General features: G+C 37.1%; 1 long non-coding RNA gene across 1 annotated transcript; it reads right to left on the reverse strand.

The window, feature by feature from the left end:
- Positions 1 to 14,078: 14,078 nt before the first annotated feature.
- On the reverse strand, positions 14,079 to 16,506 carry LOC138359297 (uncharacterized). The gene is made up of 3 exons (XR_011225919.1): positions 16,374 to 16,506; positions 14,960 to 15,041; positions 14,079 to 14,159 (listed from the first exon to the last, which is right to left on the reverse strand). It is a non-coding gene; the product is annotated as an uncharacterized lncRNA (long non-coding RNA).
- Positions 16,507 to 19,156: the final 2,650 nt, after the last annotated feature.

A 19,156-nucleotide genomic window follows, 5' to 3' on the forward strand; every position in this document is an offset into this window, starting at 1 on the left:
CAATTTCAATGAATTCGTTTTCTCTAATGCAACGCGTGTGCTGTTTTCTTTCCCTAAATTTTGCGGATACTCAGTCAATTTTGCCTATACTCATATACTCAGCACAAATTTGGCCTTTATAATTCCATGTATCATGAAAATTTCTTGCTTTTGAGGGAATTAATTATGGCAGAAGCACAGTCACCTACATTCAGAGCACAGAAGGTGTGAGATAACGATTTAAATCCTTCTACACTACGCTACACTACACTACATCGATGATACAATGAACACTATTTGTTCCTTAAATCCTTCTAGTTTTTGCTCGTTCGTCAATGAGAACTGATGGCAACGCACTGGCCAATAAACTGAATAATACTGGCCACTAAACAATAAACTGAACCTATCATAAAGAAGAACGACCACTATTTACGTCTAGTGCTCTAAAAGAGTCTAGCTGTAAGAAACAATGACAAATCCGTGACTAACAGTCAAATATTTATCATCAACCATGAAGCGAAGCCAAGCGTCCCCCAACATCACCGGTAATCCTGTCATCCAATTGAAAAAAAAATCTGATTTTACATAGATATACTGTGAGAGACACTAACAATGGTAGCCTTGAAGAGGAAAGGAAATCGGCAGCTTGTCGAAGGTTTGCCTTGATTATATTTTCCAGCTATACTTTAAAAGAAAAGTTAACAGATGTTTGTCTTTTATGCTTCGGCAGTTAAACTGTTCCACCGATATTTTTCAACCCTCTGGATGAATACTTATATCACACGAACTGCACCTATCAGTAGGAAAAAAACTAACCAGTCTCCAAATAGCAGGACGTGATTCGGTGTTCATGGATATATTCATTTTCGGGTGTTCGACTTCAATTCACCAACTTTGTTTTCGAAATATGAAAAGTCACAGCGTGGTGCATTCAGATGATAAAGAAAAATGACCTTTTTAGGTAGTCAGCCCAGAATGTGTGAATCTTTATATGTAGACATCTTATATATGTGAATATTCTCGTGTATATACTGTATATATATATATTTATTTATATAAAAGAAGATACATTGAGTTAAGAAAGTAAAAATATTAATATAATGATATAAACAACTTGTTACAATGTACTGTTTTATCTTACATGACATATAAGTGTTATTAGTCTCGTAAATAATGGTCTTATTTTGCTGGAGATACTCTTATTATTTAGTTAAGAATGACATGTACTCTACTGTAATTAGCTACTGTGTATTTAGTGTGGTGCTTACCAGTTGAAGATGCAAGGAGTCGATGCAAGAGTGTGCAGAGAGTTAGTAATTTTTCCTAGCAGGAATTCATACCTGTGATATTGTACAGAATTATATTACTGTACCTGAGTTTACCTGAGAGCCACAAATACAAGTGGTCTTGAAGAAGACGGGAAGCCGGCTACTTGTAGAAGGTCCCTCCATTTGCCTTGATGATCTGTACTTTAAAAGTTAGCAGAGTTTTGCCATTTACGTGTTCGGCGGGTAGGTAGTTCCGTATGTTAATAATCATGTGGGTAAAAAAGCATCTCCTGTTCTCAGAAGATTTCTCCTACATTGTGGCTTTTTATGCTTGAAACCGTTTAATTATATTAAACCGTTTAAATGTTAGAATGGTATATATATGTTTTTTAAAAATCTTTCTCAAAGAATAAATTTTGAATTTTAAATTTCAACCTCCTTAAATACAACTAGGTGACTACACTACAACTAGGTGAGTACATTCTCTTGTACATGTATTAGCATGACTCTGGCAGTTTATTAACCTGACTCTGGCAGTTATATTAATCTGACTCTAGCATTGATATTACCCTGAATCAACACTGGCAAATATATGTCAGACTCTGGATATGAATTACTGTATATCTGTTTATTATTTAGTTACGACCTGGTGCTACCTCACTCAGCTAATATAGAACTTAAGACATGACATTTAACTCCAACAATATATTTACCTGAGTTTACCTGGTAAATATATTGTTTATAGTCTATTATATCAATATTATATAACTCCCACTAATACCTCTGATGTTAATGATATTATCCTTTCTCAGTCAGATGCCCTGGCTGAGATACAAACTGTAACTTACGAAAAAGCCTCCTGATTTCATGCTACAACCATTGCATTGCTCTACAACAAATCACTTGAACTCCAAATCTTTCCTGATATTAACAAAAAAAAGTTAGCCTAGTCCCTAAAAGTTGTGATCTCACTGATGTCAATAATTACAGACCAATATCAATCCAGCCAACCTTGTCTAAAATATTTTAAAAGTTAGTATAAAAGCAACTTTACTCGTATGTATCTAAACACAATATGCTCTTGCCAATATGGCTTCAGACCCAAAAAAGCTTCAATGATGCACAGATTAGTATGAACTTGATACATGCTGCTCTTGATAATAATGAGTACCTTGTTGGTTAATTTCCTGACCTACGTAAGGTTTTGACACTGTTAACCACAATAACCTTGTTCTTACACTACAATATTATATAGTCAAATATCACTTCCTGCAATACCTTCAATCTTACCTTAGTGACAGGCTACAGTATGTTTCTGTGAATGAATTGAATTCTCCCATCATACCCATTAACATTTGTGTTCCACATGTCAGTGTGTACTTGGCCCTCTCTTCTTTCTCATCTCCATTAATGACCTTCCAAATACCTCTCAACACCTCTAGCCAATTTTATTTGCCGATGACATGACCTTCATTTTCTCCAGTCCTCATCCTCTTATTCTGAATGACAGTTAATACTGAACTCAATAAAGTCCATCTTTGGCTAACTGAATTGTGACACTATTGTGATTTCCGTGTGTATTGAAGTCAGGGCGAAGTGGTAAAATAGCTTGCTGATAGAGCCCGAGTGCATGGTGGAATTGTGTAAAACCCTAGTTTGTGTCTCGGAGAGGCTACAGGATCCGAACTACCGTATAATAAACTCTGTTGTCAGACAACACACAGCCCCGCTATGTAAGTCCCTTAACATGCTAAACATACACTCACTCCACACATTCTCCTGTGCAATCTACATGTACAAAACCTTGTTCCTAAATGCAAATGTTGATCTGAAACTTTTTCACTATTTATTTAATAGAACCAATAAGCACCATACCAGGGTGGAAACAATAAGCAGGGTTTTGTAAATGTAGTTGACACAAGAGGGGATAAGAAGGAAGAGATAGATAAGAAGGAAGGTGAAACGAAAGGATGCAGAGGCTCAAGAGAATGATGCAGAGGATCAAGAGAGTGATGCAGAGGCTGAAGAGAGAAATGCAGAGGCTGAAGAGAGTGATGCAAAAGGCTCAAGAGAGTTATGCAGGGGCTCAAGAGAATGATGTAGAGGCTTAAGAGAAGGATGTAGAGGCTCAAGAGAATGATGCAGAGGCTCAGATGAGTGATGCAGAGGATCAAGAGAGGGATGCAGAGGTTTAGGAGAGTGATGCAGAGGCTTAAGAGAATGGTGCAGAGGCTCAGGAGAGGGATGCAGAGGCTCAAGAGAGGGAAGAACAGGCTCAAGAGAGGGATGCAGAGGCTCAAGAGAGGGATGCAAAGGCTCAAGAGAGGGATGCAGAGGCTCAAGAGAATGATGTAGAGGCTTAAGAGAAGGATGTAGAGGCTCAAGAGAATGATGCAGAGGCTCAAGAGAATGATGCAGAGGCTCAAGAGAGTGATGCAGAGGATCAAGAGAGTGATGCAGAGGCTGAAGAGAGAAATGCAGAGGCTCAAGAGAGTGATGCAAAAGGCTCAAGAGAGTTATGCAGGGGCTCAAGAGAATGATGTAGAGGCTTAAGAGAAGGATGTAGAGGCTCGAGAGAATGATGCAGAGGCTCAAGAGAGTGATGCAGAGGATCAAGAGAGGGATGCAGAGGATCAAGAGAGGAATTCAGAGGCTTAAGAGAGGGGTGCAGAGGCTCAAGAGAGTGATGCAGAGGCTTAAGAGAGGGATGCTGAGGCTCAAGAGAATGATGCATAGGCTTAAGAGAGTGAGGCAGAGGCTTGGGAGAGGGATGCAGAGGCTCAAGAGAGTAATGCAGAGGCTTAAGAGGGTGATGCAGAGGCTCAAGAGAGTAATGCAGAGGCTTGAGAGAGGGATGCAGGGGCTCATGAGAGTGATGCAAAGGCTCAAGAGAGTGATTCAGAGGCTTTAGAGAGGGATGGAGAGGCTCAAGAAAGGATGGTAGAGGCCCAAAAGAGGGATGCAGAGGCTCAAGAGAGGGATGCAGAGGCTCAAGTGAGGGATGCAGAGGCACAAAAGTGGGATGCAGAGGCTCTTGAGAGTGATGCAGAGGCTCAAGAGAGGGATGCAGAGGCTTAAGAGAGTGATGCAAAGGCTAAAGAGAGGGATGCAGAGGCTCATGAGAGGGATGCAGGAGTTCAATAGAGGGATGCAGAGGCTCAAGAGAGTGATTCAGAGGCTTACGAGAGTGATAAAGAGACTTAAGAGAGTGATGCAAAGGCTTAAGAGAGGGATGCAGAGGCTCAAGCGAGGGATGCAGAGGCTCATGAGAGGGATGCAGGGGCTCAAGAGAGAGATGCAGAGGCTCAAGTGAGGGATGCAGAGGCACAAGAGAGGGATGCAGAGGCTCTTGAGAGTGACGCAGAAGCTCAAGAGAGGGATGCAAAGGCTTAAGAGCAAAGGCAAAGAGCAAAATGCAAAGGCTCAGGAGAGGGATGCAGAGGCTCAAGAGAGGGATGAACAGGCTCAAGAGAGGGATGCAGAGGCTCAAGAGAGGGATGCAGAGCCTCAAGAGAGGGATGCAGAGGCTTAAGAGAGTGAAGCAAAGGCTCAAGAGAGGGATGCAGAGGCTCAAGAGAATGATGTAGAGGCATAAGAGAAGGATGTAGAGGCTCAAGAGAATGATGCAGAGCCTCAGGAGAATGGTGCAGAGGCTCAAGAGAGTGATGCAGAGGATCAAGAGAGTGATGCAGAGGCTGAATAGAGAAAAGCAGAGGCTGAAGAGAGTGATGCAGAGGCTTCAGAGAGGGATGCAGAGGCTCAAGAGAGGGATGCAGAGGCTCAAGAGAGGGATGCAGGTGCTCAAGAGAGGGATGCAGAGGCTCAAGTGAGGGATGCAGAGGCACAAGAGAGGGATGCAGAGGCTCTTGAGAGTGATGCAGACCCAGCAAACAATTTTAGGTTGCCACAACATATCTGGAAAGTATTTGAAAGGATTGGAAACGTTTGTTTTATCGTATCAGATACGATATTGTGTGTGGACTTAAATAGGTTTCCAAAACTTATAACCAAGACATATGTATCTAACACTAATTTGAGATGTTGTGGCAACTTTACAATCCTAACATGAGTCATTCATAATCCATTCATACAGCAATATGAATCTCTTGTGAAAGGTTTGAGCCTAATCTGAACCCTTTTCACATCTTTGTGTTTAAAGTTAAATTTCTTGAAATTAAATTATATTATTTTATATTATATTATTAATTTTATTATATTTTATTTTATATTGTATTATTATTTTTGTTATATTTTTTTATATTATATTATTGTTTTCAATTTAAATATTAAAACCAATTTAAGGGTAAAAAAATCAAATAATTTATATTTCTTTTATTATTTACTAACAAATCAGCAAAAATACAAAAACATATGACCTATATAATTATATATATAATATATATAAATAATATATATATATTTATATATATATATTTATATATATATAAATATATATATTATATATATATATATATATATATATATATATATATATATATATATATATATATATATATATATATATATTAGTGTAATATATAAGGGTGTAGTGTAATATATATATAATATATATAATATATATATATTATATATATATATATATATATATATATATATATATATATATATAATATATATATAAATAATATATATACAAATAATATATATATGATAACAACCTATGATAACCATCTTTGTAACCTATATGTAACTCCCTCTTTGTAACAAATTTCAAATAAAGCAAATATATATGTGCACATACAAAAGAATGGGGGTGGTAGAAGATAATATTAGTGTTTAGAGAGTGACCACAAGGTCTCCTCTGAATACTTTTTATTTTCTTCTCCGAGGCTATGGGTCCCCACATTGGCACCAGAGGTCTTCCTCACAACCTTTTTATATAATATATATATATAAATAATATATATATAAAGTTAAAAGTAGCTTGTTTTAGTTAAAACTAACTAAAACTAGTTAAAACGAGTTAAAACTAATGCAGATATATGATAACTAACCAACCCTACCTAACCTAACTTAACCTATCTAACCTATATATATATATGTGTGTGTGTATATATATATATATTATATATATAATATATATTATAATATAATATATTATATTATATATTATAATAATAATAATAATAATATTTTATTTAGGTAAGGTACATACATACAATAAATTTTTACAAAGATTGGTTGACTTATAGGTAGAGCTAGTACATACAATGCCTAAAGCCACTATTACGCAAAGCGTTTCGGGCATGATAAACTTAAATGACAAGCTTAATACTAATTGAGCATAATGAGTAGATGAAAACAAGAAATGAAAACATAGATGAAAAAGCTGCACAAATACAAATATGTCGACAAACAGCGCTCTTTAAAGAAAAACAGACATTGGTTGACAATAGAAGGGTAAGGTAGGTTACAGGGAATTTATTAGGTATAGCTTCGTTTTTAACTTAAACTGGTTGAGAGAGGTACAGTCTTTAACATGGTCGGGAAGGTCATTCCACATTCTGGGCCCCTTGATTTGTAGAGCATTTCTAGTTTGATTAAGTCGTACTCTAGGAATATCAAAACTGTATTTGTTTCTGGTGTGGTGCTCATGGGTTCTGTTACAACCTTCTATGAAGCTTTTGAGATCAGGATTGGCATTATAGTTTAGCGTTTTATATATGTATAATACACATGAGAGAATGTGCAGAGACTTAATGTCTAACATATTCAGAGATTTGAGAAGGGGTACCGAGTGATGTCTGGGGCCAGAGTTGGATATTGTCCTAATAGCAGCTTTGTGTTGAGTAATTAGAGGACGTAAGTGATTTTGGGTAGTAGAGCCCCAAGCACAAATACCATAGTTGAGATATGGATAGATAAGGGAGTAATAAAGAGTCACCAGGACAGGGCGTGGTACATAATATCTGATCTTAGAAAGAATGCCCACAGTTTTTGAAACTTTTTTTGATATATTTAGAATGTGTCCCTGGAAATTCAGCTTGTGGTCAATGAGAATGCCAAGGAATTTGCCATCTAATTTGTTACAAATTTGCGTATTGTTTATTTTGAGATTTATTTGATTAGAGGATTTATTGCCAAACAGAATATAGAAAGTTTTGTCAATGTTAAGGGTGAGTTAGTTGGCAGTTAGCCAAAGACAGACTTTATTAAGCTCAGTATTTACTGTGGCATTTAGAGCAAGGGGATCAGGACTGGAGTAAATGAAGGTTGTGTCGTCAGCAAATAGAATTGGTTTGTGGTGTTGGGAGGCATTTGAAAGGTCATTAATGTAGATGAGAAAGAGGAGAGGGCCAAGTATGCTGCCCTGAGGAACACCAATGTTGATGGGTAGGGTGGGAGAAATTGTATTATTCACAGAAACATATTGGAGCCTGTCAGTAAGGTAGGATTTGAGGTATTGCCCGAAACGCTTTGCGTAATAGTGGCTTTAGGCCTTGTATGTACTAGCTATACCTATAAGTTAAACAATCCTTGTAAATATTTATTGTATGTATGTACCTTACCTAAATAAAATTGTATTGTATTGTATTGTATTGTAGGGAGTGTCCTCTGACTCCATAATGATGTAATTTAAGAAGAAGGTTTTGGTGGTTGACAGGTATATATAATATATATATATAATATATAATATAATATATATATATAATATATAATAATAATATAATATATAATATATAATAATATATAATATATATATATATTATATATTTATAATATAATATAATATATATATTATAACATATATATAATATATATATATATATATATATATATATATATATATATATATATATATATATATATATATATATATATATATATATATATATATATATATATATATATAGATATATATATATTATATATTATATATATATATACACACACACATATATAGATTCTATATAGACACTAGAGAAGATTCAGCGGTATGCCACCAGGCTCGCCACCATTTTCAGTATTCGTCATATCCAAGTCTGTTGTGTGATGCACATGTCTTCTTGCTTCACCACCCTGTAATGAAATATTGTTTAAAATTAAATTTTGCCCCGAGGGGCGAGTTTATTGGGCAGCGCCACTCATCTCGTGAGTGAACATACCGCCATAGCAGAATGTACAACACTCCCCAATAGGAAGAAAACCCGCTGGGTTGTTCATCCTGTCACTTGTACCCAGACACAGCTGGGACTTGCTTAACTGTCTCAAGTGAACAGCTCCTCAAACAAGAAGATTAACATTTATCAACCCTTAAAAGCTTACATTATCTTGCGGGTGCAAAATGGGGAAATCTTTTAAGAACAGTATCAATATTTGACAAATAGTGTTTTCCTAACTCAAACAATGTGGGGTTTATTATTCTACAGTTATTCCTAATGTCTCTCAGGTGTTCACATTCACGTAGATAGTGGTCAAGACGGTGTCCATCACTCTCACCACAGATTCTGCAACTTCGCTGATCAACTGTTGTTTCCATTCCAAATCTCCATGGATATTTGTATCCAAGACGGATTCTCGCTATTACAGATTCTCTCCCTCGTCGTCCTCCTCTTCGGCCATACTGATTGGGATTGCCCGCTGCAACCATGTTGTACCATCGTACAGATTCACTGGTTTGTGCTTCTAGCCTCCTTTCCTCAGTTACCTTGTCACGGTGATGTTGCCTGATAATACCTTTAATTTGTAGTTGAGTCTTGGGTATGAAGTATTCAATATGGTCTCCTTCAGCGCCTTCAGCAGCCAGCACATCTGCTCGTTCATTTCCACATATTCCAACATGGGAGGGGATCCACAGAAACTTGATGACTCTTCCCTGATTGGTAAGTACTCTCACAGCTCTCTTGATTTCAGCGACTATTGCAAGATTTTCTGCCTGATTTTTACTTAGGCTTTGCAGTGCTGCTTTTGAATCGGTGCAAATCACTGCACCATTAGTGTTCCGTTCAAGAAACCTTAACGCCATAACAATGGCAGTTAGCTCTGCTTGCGTTGAAGAGGCATAGTTCTCAATACGTGTTTTTTCTTCATTTCTGCGTTGGAAGGTATTATCCTTGATTACCGTGTATGCTGCACCAGCCCTGCCATTGATAGGATTAGATGACCCGTCAGTGTAGATTTGATCTAGTTCATCTCCGGCTTCTTTATAAATGTCCTCGAGATACTTGTGCCTCATTTCTTGTGGTATCATGTTGGATTTTTTCATTGCCATTTCATTGATGACGATCTTGCATGAGTCATCCTCCCAGGGAGGTAACCTCTCTACAGGCAGGAGCTCACGGGCTTGCTCAAGCAGGTGAAGCTCTTCAAGGTAGCAGATTGCTCTGTGATGCCATTTTTTGCTTCTCCTGTTTCCCCCTGAAAGTAGCACAGAGCTCAGTTTTTTCTTGGCAATATCATTGTAATGGGGATCTCTGGCTATCCTAATTGCAAGCTTAGCATTCAGCTCCTGAATTCTGCTTTTAATACTGGGAAGGGACAACTCCTCTCGTAGATTAGACGTTTTGGCAGTTCTTGGGACTCCAAGAATGATTGTCATGGCTTCATTTTGAATGCTTTCAAGCCTTTTCATATCGCTTTGGAGTAGGTGCACAGTACTGGTGCGGCATAGTCTATGACGGAGCGCACATAGGCTGTGTACATCATTTTGAGCACGGCAATAGAGGCTCCATGTCCATTCCAGGTCATAGCTTTCAGTGCCCTGAGTCGACTTTTGCATGTTCCTATGAGTTGATTGAGCTCCTCTTTCTTTCCCTTGTTAGAGCCGACAGTGACGCCAAGGTACCGATAGTGGTCAACCCATTCAAGTGTTACACCATTAATTTGCAGTTCTTCATTTGCTCTCCGCTTGTGATGGGAGTATGCCTTCGTCTTGTTTGTGGAGAGAGTGAAACCGAGCTCAATACATTTCCTTCCGAGAAGTTCAATGGACTGTTCAATTTTTCCCAAGGTGGGAGCTTGTATTAGGACATCATCTGCATATCCCACTTGTTGTGTTCCTTCCGGAAAATCAATATTTGCAATGGCGTTCATAAGTACATTGAATAGTGTAGGGCTTAAGACTCCGCCTTGGGGGGTCCCGAGTTCCATATTCATTGTTCTGGAGACTGCTCCATTGAAGCAAACCTTGGCTTTCCTTCCTGTGAGGTATTCTTCAACCCATTTCATGAGTCTCCCCTTGACACCCATGCATGCAAGCTCGTCCAAGATCGCAATCCCCTGTGCTTTGTCGAAGGCTCCTTTGATGTCAACAAATACAGAGTACCTAGCCGTGTCATTAGCCAAGTAATTAACTATACAATTTGTTGTGCTCCGTCCTTTAACAAATCCATTGACCCCCTCCCCTAACCTGCCTATGTTGTGCAACAGTCGGTTTAGGATGATCCTTTCAAGCATCTTGCAAAGTGCATGACACGAGGCTGGTAGGTCTGTAATTACCAGGGTCATTAGGCTTCGGTATGGGAATAATTATTGCGTGTTTCCATTGTGTGGGCAACACTCCACTTAGGAATGACTTGTTAAATAGGTGGAGTAGTGGATTCCCAGACACTTCACACAGTGCATTGAGTATGTCGTAGGTGACGCCATCTTCACCAGGTGCTGTACTTTTACCCTTTTTCATAGCGCCCCTTACTTCTTGGGCTGTGATTGGTTCCCCATATTCGTCATCACTAGACAGTGCTCGTGTTATCCTAATTCTTATAAATATTGTTTGTTACTAATTGATTTCAATAATACATAAATTATTTTATTATATAATATTTAATTTATTAAGTAAAAACCCTTTCCATATTATAGAAAAAAAACTAAAACATGAATCTTTATAAAACAATAGTATATCCTGCATTATTCCAGCCCATTGTTAGAGATAGTAGCCACCTCTTATTTTAGTTTTCTTTCATTATTAGTGCTCAGAAAATTAAATATATCTACATATTTAGTCAAAATCAATTACATTATTTTATCTTATTCATAGCATAAATGTTCACAAAGATTACTAAAAAGAGATTGAATTAGACTACAGCAAATTGGCAAACTTTACCTTGTATCTGTTTCCACCGTGTTTGTTTGGGGCGTTCTTCAACATATCAGCAATACTTGTCTCAACATCTCTTTCAGTTGCATTAGTGTGGGTGTTGATACAGGCTTCTGGAAATTTACAAGAATTAATTGATATATATATATAATTATAATTCACTTTGTCAGGAGACAAGAAGCCACAGAGTAATAACATTGTTGGCGTTTATTGAGGTGTTCCCCTGTTCTCCAGTCTTCCTCCGTCCCCTCGTCCTTCCCACCATTCCCCATTCCACAGTCCTCTCGTCCTTCCCACTTCCCCGTCCCCACATTCTCCCCACTATTCCCACTTCCCCGTCCCATCGTCGTCCTTACCATTTCCCCTCCCCTGTCCCCTCTTCCTCCCCCACCATCTCCCATTCACCTGTCCCTTTGTCCTCCTCAGCATTCTCCATTCCCCTGTCCCCACCATCCCCAGTCCCCTCGTCCTCCCCACCATTACCCTCTCCTCTGTCCCCTCGTCTTCCCCACCATCCCCCCCTCTCGTCCTCCCCACCATTCCAAACTACCTCATCCGATGCATTCTATAATGGTCTGATGCTTCCATCAGAAAATTGGGAACATCAAATGATCTGATATTCTCATCACTGAAAAATAAGAACAGCTAAAAAAATGAAATGAAAAAAATAAAAAAATAAACTATACTCATGAAATGAACAGTATGGTAAACAACACAGCTCAATTTCAATGCAATGTCACTCAAAATTATTAAATTGAAATGAAAATAAATTGAAATCTATGAAAATTCAAATTATCAATGCAATCGGAAATATTGAAATAATATCACAACATAATATAGTGTGGGTTGCTCTTACGTGCAACAGATGGTGCTGTTTTTCAAAAAAGGCATGGTTTTACCTGTCACAAGTGTGGCATCTGTACTTATACTCACGAAATGAATGGTATGGTAAACAACATAGCTCAATTGCAATGCAATGTCACAATAACATTTAATAACAATAATAACAATAACATTTAAATATACTTTAAGGTATAATCTAGAAGAAAATAAGGACATTAAAACGGTCCATGAACTCGATTTCAATAAAGGACACTATGGGGAACTTTGAAAAACAGTTAATGAGTATAATTAGACAGACTTGTTGCTAGGCAGAGGAATAAATAATGAGATATATGGCAAATTTTGCAAAATATACGGCACACAAACATTCATACCCAAACAAAGCAAAATGCTAGGTAAGAACAAAGCAGTTAGCCCGTAGGGGAAAGGAGATACCCACAAGACTGGAATACAAGTCATTAACAAGCACACAAGTACTACACCACACAACAACCGCACTACTACCAGAACTGGACGAATCACTACCAAAACAACACACGCAAAATGGAAATGGAAATAACCAATCACAGGTCAGAGAACTACTGAGATTCTGTGACAAATTCTCGCTCAATCAGCAGATAACAAAACGGACTAGGAACGAGAACACACTCGACCTAATATTCACGAACAATGATGAGCTAATCAGATACATTACTGTCTCAGACACTACGTACTTGGACCACAATCTCATTGAAGTGCAAACTAACATCAATAACGGTAGTAGACCCAAGAGAAACAACAAGCGAGAAGGGCTATTCAATATATTCAATTTTAATAATAAAAGGATAGACTGGGAGAAAAAAAACAGGAAACTTACAAACATTCACTGGAAAAATGTTCTAGGTAATAAAAATCCTACACAAGGAAAACCAAAAACCACTGGATTGTATTGGACCTATTCGTACTAGTGAAGGTTCATATACTGAGGATGACAAAGAAATTAGTGAAATCCTAAAAAAGCAGTATGAGGACATGTTTAGCACTCCGATACAAAGCATGAAAGTGGAGGATCCGGACAACTTCTTTATGGGTGATATCCAAACCCCTGTAAATATAACTGATATCAACACGAGTGTGACAGATTTTAAAAGAGAAATTGACAATGTGCCCATGCATTCAGCCCCGGGCCCAGACTCATGGAATTAAATATTTATAAATAAATGCAAAGTGCCAGTAGCACAGGCACTCAGTATAGTGTGGAGGAAGAGCTTGGACACGGGGGAGATACCAGAGGCTCTTAAAGCAGCAGACATAGCTCCTCTACACAAGGGAGGTAGTAAAGCATTGGCAAAGAATTATAGACCAGTTGCACTAACATCCCACATAATAAAATTATTTGAGAGTGATCAGGAGTCAGGTTACTAGTTTTATAGAGACCAATGACCTCCACAATCCAGGCCAACATGGATTTAGAGCAGGAAGATATTGAAATACCTCTTACAGCTATCTCTCATGTCCTCTACTTGTACAGTACAGCTACTTGACCATTACGACAAAATCACTGAGATATGAGATAATGATGATACTAACCTCATCTACTCAGACTCCAACCCACTCATATTAAATAATGATGTAAACAATAAATTAAAAAAAAATCCATTTATTAATGTCAACCAACAAACTCACACTAAACATAGAAAGGACCTACAACATCTTACTTGGGAGCAAATCAACAAATGCAATTCATCTACAGTTACACAATGTTAACATCAGAAATAAAAAAGATGGTAAGTTCCTTGGTCTATACTTAGATCTGCCCGAAACGCTATGAGTGCTAGTTGCTTTACAAGAATGTATAACTTCAAGTCACTGTACTCTCCCCCAATGTAACTTCTTGTATATAAAGAAAAAATAAATAAATAAACAAACACATAATAAATCAATACTTACTCAATTTTGTCTATTATGTAGCAAAGAAGCAGGTCTACGGAAGGCTTTTCTGTTGAGTTCGAAGCCCAGATTACTCGTGGTCTCTGAAATAAGTTAAGATTATAAGTATAAAATATATAAAACCAAATAATAAATCCGGTATTGCTCAATTTTAGATGCAGACGTACTGAATGATATATCAGACTGTCAGCATGGTATTCGATCTGGAAGGTCCAGTGTAACGAATTTACTCAGTTTCTATGATCGAGCCACAGAGATCTATAAAGAATTCTGATCAGGAAAGAGATCTAGGGGTGGTTTTAGATAGAAAACTATAACCTGAGGATCATATTAAGAACATTCTGCGAGGGGCCTATGCTACACTTTTTAACTTTTGAATTGCTTTTAAATACATAGGTCAAAAAGTTTTAAAAGTTTTAAAAGTTTTTTAAACCTCTCGTGTATCATGAGTGTGGAAAAGCTTCAGATGGTGCATTCAGATGATGAACATTACCTAGTTCCTTCATCTGGGAAGAATGAAGACATATTGGTGCATTCGGATGATAAAAACTAACTACTGTAGTTCAATTGATCAACAGACTGTATGTGGATCTGCGGGCCACTCCAAACAACAGCCTGGTGGACCAAGCTCCACCAGGCCTAAAGCACAAAGTGGTCCACTGGCACCGGCAACTTCAACCATAAATGTTCTCAAAGATTACTAAAAATGATTGAATTAGACTAGACTACAGTAAATTGGCAATCTTAACCATGTATCTGTTTCCACCAATAAAGTACATGCTTCAACATATCAGCAATACTTGATATGTAAATATATACACATATATCCATATACAGTATATACACATACATATATAATACAAAAATTATAAAATTTACTTACTTAATATTACATTGCAAATATTCCAGGTTTTGAAGACAATTTTCTTATTGCGCTCAACAAGGTAAGGCTTGCACCACAGATTCTGTCTGGGGTGGAAGCGTATTAGCATTGTATAGAAAATATTTACCAAATAGTTTTAAATACATAAAACTACAAATAGTAATTATTGAATTATTACATTACGCTTATACTCATACATTCTGTTAAAGTGTAAAATTTCTACATTAGACTACCATATTACCTATATTATTGTTAATAATGTATTGACAGATGCAATATGTATTAAAATTCTAAAAATAAGTCATGCATTATATACAATTTGTGGGAAACTGTCTGCTGAGAAAAGCTGGTGTGGGGGTTGTTACAAGAGTGAGTAATAATTAAAGCTGGTGCATATAACATCCTTGTCAGGCACATGCAAAAGTGAACACTTCCAGAATTGGAGACTTGCAGAAATGTAACATGTGGAAATAGAGGCATGCCAAAACAAAGATATGCATAAATTCAAATTCTTATCTAAATAATTTCTAGTGATTATTATATAAATTATTCCATCAGTACTAGATCAAATATTCACAAAAAAAAAAGAGAAGAGATATTTGATATTTAATACCATCCTCCCTTTGGAAAGAGTAATCATGTCCTGTTGGACATTAATTATATGTTGAGATATTATCTAAAAAAAATAGGGACATTGAAATGGTTGTTAAACTCTATTTCAATAAAGGACACTATAGGGAACCTCGAACCCTGTATTACAAGTGTAAGTGAAAATATTGGAAAAAATAATTAAAGCTAAATGTGAAGAACACCTGGAGACAAATGTTACACTTGCTTACATTTATGAATTGCTTTTAAATACATAGGTCAAATACTAAAGAAATTGTTTAAAACTTTTGTTAGACCACAGCTGGAATATGCAGCGGTTGTATGGTGCCCATATCTAATGAATCACATCAACAAACTGGAAAAGGTATAGACATGCCAATAAGTGGCTTCCAGGTTAGAGGCATAAAATGCCAAAACTAGATGGTATAATAAAAAGAAGATATTGTAAAAGGTAACCAAACAAAGATGCCACAGAAATATTAGAAAATTAACTTTCGCAAGCAGCGTGGTAGACACGGTTGGAACAAGTTAGGTGAGAGGGTGATGGAGGCCAAAACCATCAGTAGTTTCAAAGCATTATATGACAGTGCTGGGATGGGACACCATAGGCGTAGCCACAAATAATAGAATTTGGCGGTTCATATCACATTTTTTAAAATTAGAGATAAGGATGGTAATAAAGTTCAATGTAAAAACACCTATTATTAATGAATTTGTGAGAACTTCATATAAAATTAACAACTGAGCAAAGTATAGTACCATAGAAATAAAAAAAAAAATGCGGCATGTTATTTTTTCACATTACCTTTCTGTAGATTTTTTCCTTTGTTACTACGTGAATGATCCGGTTCAGTAGTGTTGTAGTAGTTGCCTGCAGTACCTGCAGTTTGTACCGGTTCAGTAGTGTTGTAGTAGTTGCCTGCAGTACCTGCAGTTTGTACCGGTTCAGTAGTGTTGTAGTAGTTGCCTGCAGTACCTGCAGTTTGTACCAGTTCAGTAGTGTTGTAGTAGTTGCCTGCAGTACCTGCAGTTTGTACCGTTTCAGTAGTGTTGTAGTAGTTGCCTGCAGTACCTGCAGTTTGTACCGGTTCAGTAGTGTTGTTGTAGTTGCCTGCAGTACCTGCAGTTTGAAACAAATGTTAGAGACAATAGGCAGATCATTGAAGTATATAAGAAATAGGAGAGGTCCCAAGATGCTGCCCTGTGGCACTCTAACAGTTATTGAATAATAATTCATATTTTTTTTTTTTTAGTGTGCCTGCGGCCTGGTCCTCGACCAGGCCTCCACCCCCAGGAAGCATCCTGTAATAACTGACTCACACCCTGGTACCTATTTTACTGCTAGGTAACAGGGACATAGGGTGAAAGAAACTCTGCCCATTGTTTCTCGCCAGTGCCTGGGATCGAATCTAGGACCACAGGATCACAAGTCCAGTCCGGCATAGTAGGCCGAGAAGTGCGTTATATTTATTTAATTTATTTATTTATTTATTTATCTATTTATGCATATACAAGAAGGCTACATTGGGAATGTGAGGATACATAATATGGTAATTACAGTCAATAATTACAATAATTTTTTCAAATATTTTTGATAGAATGGGTAGATTTGATATTGGTCTATAATTGTTTATGTCCGCCGGATTGCCTCCTTTATGGACTGGCGTTACTCTTGCTTTTATGAGGATATTTTGATTGTAAACTGATAGACAGGTGCTATTTTGGAGTTTGTTTTTAACCTGGTGTGCTGTGAAATACTTGCAATGGTATTTAAGTGTGGAATCAATATCAAGTGTGGAAAAGCTTCAGATGGTGCATTCAGCTGATGAACATTACCTAGTTCCTTCATCTGGGAAGAATGAAGACATATTGGTGCATTCGGATGATAAAAACTAACTACTGTAGTTCAATTGATAATATAAATAATAAATAAATACCAAAATAAATAAATACTAATATAAATTTAATATATAAATACCATTAAACTATTTTCTGTTTAACTGTTAGAAAAAATCAATTAGATATATAAAAAGAAATAAAAAAGATTACATGGATAGTAAAATCTGGATTCCCAACTACAATTTATATAGATGTGATAGAGAAACTAGGTCAAATGGAGGAGTAGGTCTGTATATTAAACAGCACCTGACGTGCACAGAGCTACTAAACTCAATGTGGTGGTAGAGGTTCTTGGAATTAAGGAAGAAAAATAAACCTAATTATTATTCTAATATATAAACTGCCTGATATAAAGGTTGAGGAATTCACAGACAGCACATACTGTGCTGGCATCGACTGCCGTGCCGGCATCGACTGCCGTGCCGGCATCGACTGCCGTGCCGGCATCGACGGCCGTGCCGGCATCGACGGCCGTGCCGGCATCGACGGCCGTGCCGGCATCGACTGCCGTGTTGGCATCGACTGCCGTGCCGGCATCAACTGGTAATTTAAACAAAAATAATAGGCACCACACAGCAGATTGATAGCACATATAAGAAGCCCATTACACACTACAACTACCACCACACACACATTACAACCTCCACCATTACATATAACAACCACCACCATATGAGAAATCTTTATGGAATTCTGATAAAGAAAGAGATCTAGGGGTAGTTCTAAATAGAAAAGTATCACCTAAGGACCACATAAAGAACATTGTGTGAGGAGCCTATGTCATGCATTCCAACTTCAGAATTGCTTTTAAATACATGGATGGCGAAATACTAAAGAAATTGTTCACCACTTTTGTTAGTCCAAAGCTAGAATATGCAGCAGTTGTGGGGTGCCCATATTGTGTGCCCATATTGGGGTGCCATCACATTTAAACCAACCAAGCCCACAAATACGTCAACATGGACCAGCATTACACCATCTAACATACTCTGTCAGATGTAACAACTAAATTTGTGAATTCAAGACGTAATCTATTGTATAACACAGTGTTAGTACGAGAAAAACATTACTTACATTCGAAGCCGTGTTTTAAAATGGCGGGGATCTTGTACTGATGCTCCAAACTGTGTGTTCGTTTGCGTATGATGAACGTGTGACAATTTACTACAACAATTATTTAATTATTCTTATTCTTTATTTTACTATTTTTAGGGTACATGAAATTTCAAACTTATTTGCACACTTAATATAATTGCATTGTCATAACCTTTATATATTACGGAAAATACGATGACATGAACGAAGTCAAAGTCAAATCGAAGTCAAAGTCATTGGCCGAACGTATTAGTCATTTTTTTCTCACAAACGAGAGGGATAAAAAAGAACCACATAGTATACAGTAAAGTCAGTTTTATTCAGGAAAGTACATAGATAGTTGATTTACAAACATAATGTTAACAAACATAATGTAAACAAAGAAAACATAAAATAAACAATAATGTAAACAAAGAAAACATAAAACAAACATAATGTATGCTTTTGTAAAATGATGGAAAGGATTTTGTTAAATAGGCTACTCTACCTTGTAGGTGATAACATGTCCAGTAATCTCTTTGGTTTTATGAAAGGCAAAAGTACTGCGGATTGTCTCTTACAGTGTTTGTCTAATGTGGATGACAATTGTAGAGT

Source organism: Procambarus clarkii, chromosome 90, assembly GCF_040958095.1.
Source record: "Procambarus clarkii isolate CNS0578487 chromosome 90, FALCON_Pclarkii_2.0, whole genome shotgun sequence".
NCBI lineage: Eukaryota > Metazoa > Arthropoda > Malacostraca > Decapoda > Cambaridae > Procambarus > Procambarus clarkii.